Raw genomic sequence first — 5,018 nt, forward strand, 5'->3', positions numbered from 1 at the left:
CTCTCTGGGCACCAAGAAAAGTCTGTAAAATTAGAGGCCACTGTTTTTGGAAATGAGTTTGTGTTTCTTAACACTTCACACCAACCTTTGTCTTAAATTTAGGATCACATAGCAAGAAGCAAATTGTTACCTTGAAAAGAGTTAGGCTACAAGACCAAATTTGTCATAAATAGGGTCATTTTAGTCATTGCACTATTTTCTTCATTTGTTGCATGTAGAAGAATGTTTGTTATCCACAGCAGGAAACTATTGTTTGGTTGACATCTGTACTAGCTATTGTTAACTCACAAGCAACTCTTAGATCCTATATCTCTGAATCTGTCTCGGCCTTAACACTTTTGTGTCTAAAATTTCATGATGTTACTCAAGACTTTGGGATGTTCTATTTAAGCATAAGACGTGGTTGTCGCAAGGTAGTTTTATTTCCTTCAGCAAATAAAGGAGATGGGGTATTCACAGACAAAGCTCTGTCTCTCTAAAGGGAGTGCTTTTATACTCTACTTGATTAATTAAACGATGATTTCTTCTTTGCAGTTGGCTACAATTATGTGGTTGGGTTGGATTCCTGTCAAGCTCATCTTGCTTACCGCTAAGCCTACAAAATACTGTGCTACATTTAAACACTTAGCTAGATGTATTTAGTAAGAGCTGCCCATACGTTAAGATTCTTGTCCTAACTAACAATGATATCCACCATAGCATGGTACAGGCTTACTTTAATAACAGGAAGTTCACCCTTATTGAAATCCCACTTGATGGTAGCCTATGATCCTTTTAATGTGCTAATCTTTTGTGGAGGGATTTTGCTTTTATATTTATCAGGGATATTGGACTGTAGTTTTTTTCTCTGGTAGTGCCCCTGTATGATTTTGATATCAGACTTATTCTGGCCTCATAAAATAAATTTGGAAATATTCATTCCTCTGCCCTTTTTGGGAGAGTTTGCGAAGGATGGTTAATAATTGTTCAAATGTTTGCTACCATTCACTTGTGAAACTGTTTGGAGTGGGCTTTTCTTTGTTGAAAAATTTTTATTTCTACTTCCATCTCCTTATTCATTATTTGCCTGTTCATATTTTTTGTTTCTTTATGACGCAGTCTTGGTAAGTTTTATGCTTCTAGAAATGTTATCCATTTCTTGGCACATGACTGTTTACAGTAGTCTTTTATGATCCTTCGTATTTTTGTGACATCAGTAGTAATGTCTCCTTTTTTATTTATGATTTTATTTATTTGAAAAAATTAGTCTAGTTAAATGTTTGTGCATTTTGTTTATCTTTTCAAAATACAGTTCCCAGTGTTGTTGTTTTCTTTATATTTTCTATTATTTTTCTGATCTCTGTTTCCTTCCTCTGCTGCCTTTGGGTTAGTTTGTCTCTCTTTTTCTGGTTCCTCGATATAAAGTTATTTATTTGAGATTTTTCTTCTTTCGTAAGGTTGCATCTATCATTATACCCTTCCTTTTAGAATTGCTGCTGCTGAATTTCATATGTTTTGAATGTGTATTTCCATTTTTGTTTACTTCAAAATATTTTTATTTCCCTTAAGATTTCTTTCTTGCATCGATTGGTTGCTTAGGACTATATTATTTAATTTTCATGCTTTTGTGAGTTTTTTCGTTTTCCACCTGTTAGTGACTTCTCTAGTTTTATACTATTGTAGTCAGAAAAGATACTTTGTGTTTTTTCAATATTTTAAAATTTTCTTAGACTTGTTTATATGTATACTATTTCTGGTCACTGAACAGCAGGTTGCTCAGGACTGACCCAGACATGCGTCAGGTGTGCAGAAAATGAAAATGAAAATGGGTGACAATTGGCACCTCCAAAAGAATTGAGCCACCTAAAATCGTGAATAGGTAGTTGAACAGAGAATATTTTTTTTATCAATTAAAAATTTCTGCAAAAACCAATTGACTCTTGAAAGCAAAATAATAATATATGGTTGAGTTTATATTTTCTGTAAATGTACAATGTATAGCAATAATGCCAAAGGTGGGAAGACAACTTATAGTACATGTGATGTGATATAATATTCACTGAAAGTAGAATATGATAAGTTAAAGGTGCACATTGTAAACTGTGGAGCAACCACTACGAAAATCAAATGAGATATAGCTAATAAAGCAACAGTTGAAATAAAATCAGAATTTTAAAAATTCACATAAAAGCAGAAAAGGCAAAAATAGGTAGATGGGACTAACAGAAACAAATAGCAAGAGGATGAATTTAAACACAACCTTATCAATAATCATATTAGATGTAAATTATCTTCATGCTCTAATTGGACAGTCATATTGGATTTTTAAAAAGCAAGACCCAAATGAATGCTGTCTAAAGGAAATCCCACTTTAAATATAGAGACACAGACAGGTTAAAGGAAAAGAATTAAAAAAGATATACCATGAAAGGGATACACATGCACAGATTAGGCACATAATACCTTCAGGGATTGTATTAGTATCAGACAAAGCAGGCTTCAGAATGATACCATATTTACACCCTGGATAAGAAAGGACATTTCATAATGATAAATAGGTTAATTCATCAATCTGTACTAATAAAAGCCTAGTTGGTCCTCACGCCCTTGTGTGGCACCCTCACGTCATCACAAGATGGCTGCCATAAAATGGCTGCCACATGATGGTTGCCCTCACATTGTCACAAGATGGCCACAACAAGACGGCCGGCAGGGGAGGGCAGTTGGGGGCAACCAGGCCATCAGGGAAGGGCAGTTGGGGGCCATGAGGCTGGCAAGGGAGGGCAGTAGGGGTCATGAAGCCAGCAGGGGAGGGTAGTTGGGGGTGATGAGGTCAGTAGGGGAGGGCAGTTGTGGGTGATCGGTCTGGCAGGGAAGGGCAGTTGGGGGTGATCAGGCTGGCAGGGGAGGGAAGTTGAGTGCAAACAGGCTGGCAGGGGAGGGAGTTAGGGGTGACCAGGCCGGCAAGGGAGGGCAGTTGGGTGTGACTGAGCCAACAGGGGAGGGCAGTTGGGATTGAGATCAGGCCAGGAGGGAAGGGCAGTTGGGGGTGATCAGGCCTGCAGGGGAAGGCAGTTGGGGGCAATTGATCAAACAGGGGAGGGTAGTTGGGGGGTGATCAGGCCAGCAGGGGAGGGCAGTTGGAAGTCATCAGGTTGGCAGGGGAGGGCAGTTAGGCATCAATCAGGCAGCAGGGGAGCAGTTAGGGGGCGATCAGGCTGGCAGGCAGAAGTGGTTAGGGTCAATCAAGCAGGCAGGTAGACGAGTGGTTAGGAGCTAGCAGTCCCAGATTGTGAGAGGGATGTCTGACTGGCGGTTTAGGCCTGATCCCTGTGGGCACAGGCCTAAATCAGCAGTCAGACATCCGCCAAGGGGTCCCAGATTGGAGAAGGTGCAGGCCAGGCTGAGGGACACCTCCCACCCCCCACCCCCCCACACACAAATTTCATGCACCAGGACTCTAGTAAGACAATAATACTGAATTTTCATGCACCTCATAAGTACCTGAGCTTCAACCCCGCCCATCCCCTCGCAAAAAAACCAAACAAACCAAGAGGGCTTCAAAATTCAAGAAGTAAATCCTGACAAAAATAAATGGAGAAATAGTCAAATGCACCTTTACAGTTAGAGATTTCAACATTCCTTTCTCAATACTGGAAATATTTTCCTTTTTTCCTAAATTGAGCACAGACAAGGGAAGAGAAACTGGCTTTTCTGGTTCAGATATCTCCCCAGGCAATTCTGACTTGTGGTCTCATTGCCTCCTTTCCCACAGTCTTATCTGAAGAGGTTCCTGAAGGACAAGAGGAACTCTAAGACTTAGTTTTGTTTCCTGATCCTGGACAGTGTGTGGCTTGGTGTATGCCATCTACTTTTTCTAGGCCCTAGTTTTCTCCTTTGTCAGAAATAGACAGCAATCTCTCTCCTGTTTAAAGATCTCTTGAAACTACTGTGAGTGGACCAAGGAGGAGGCTCCTCACAGCCTTGCAGAGATATGACCGGTGGTGTTGAAAGTGTTCTGTGAGGCTGTTTCTGAGCTCATCTGGGATGATGTCTGCGCCTGACCAGGCTGCTGCTCTCAGAACTTGTATGAAGAGGCTAAATTACACCAGGCTGATCATGCTCACAGAGTTAGCATGCCATCACTTATGGGTGAGGGCTGGCCAAGGTTAAGCAATAACTGAAGCTGTCCCTTCTTCATCAAGGTCATCTGTCCTCTAAGTGGAAAAGGGGTGAATTAGTGTTGGGACAAGGGGTTGAATGTGGGGTGGGGAACATAAGCTGCTCTTTTCAGCAAAGGAGATTTGCTTCAGCAATGAGTAGCAAAAACAAGGGGAAATGACTATTTACCCCTTACACTCCATCCTTCAGTGATAGTGTGGTGTGTGTCTTCCAAGCCCCAAAACGTCCATATTCAGAGGTAGAATTTGACCTTGGAGTACTTTCAATAAGACCTTTTTCCAGATTCCGATGAGGGACTTGTGATGCTGCTGATAGGACAGTGCAGAAATTTCTGCTACCTTTCCAGCTCAATTCCATTGTTGTCTGAGAACATAGTCCATGTGATTTTAATTCTCTTGAATGTTGGGAGACTTTTTGTGTGGCTCAGGATATGGCGTATCTTGGTATACGTTCCATGTACACCACAAAAAATATGTCTTTGGTAAATATCAACTTCTACAAATATCAATAGATCCACTGATTGAGGGTGTTATGGAATTCTTTATTATGTGGCCCCACCCCATAACAAAGAAACAGAATTTCTGGAGGATGAGGCCCAGAAGTAAGGATTTTAAAAAGATTCCCAGGTGATTCTAATGTGAAGCCAAGGTTGAGAATCACTGTTCTAGACCCTGCCTCGTTCTGTCAAATGTTGAGGTGATGGTGGAGTTTCTAACTATAATTGCGGATTTGTCTGTTTCTCCTCTCAGTTGTCAGTTTCTGCTTCACATATTTCACATCTCTGTTGTTTGGGAAAACACCTTTAGGATTGCTCTGTCTTCTTGGTGGAGTGACCTATTAATCATTATATAATGTTC

Source organism: Myotis davidii, unplaced genomic scaffold (assembly GCF_000327345.1).
Source record: "Myotis davidii unplaced genomic scaffold, ASM32734v1 scaffold1298, whole genome shotgun sequence".
NCBI lineage: Eukaryota > Metazoa > Chordata > Mammalia > Chiroptera > Vespertilionidae > Myotis > Myotis davidii.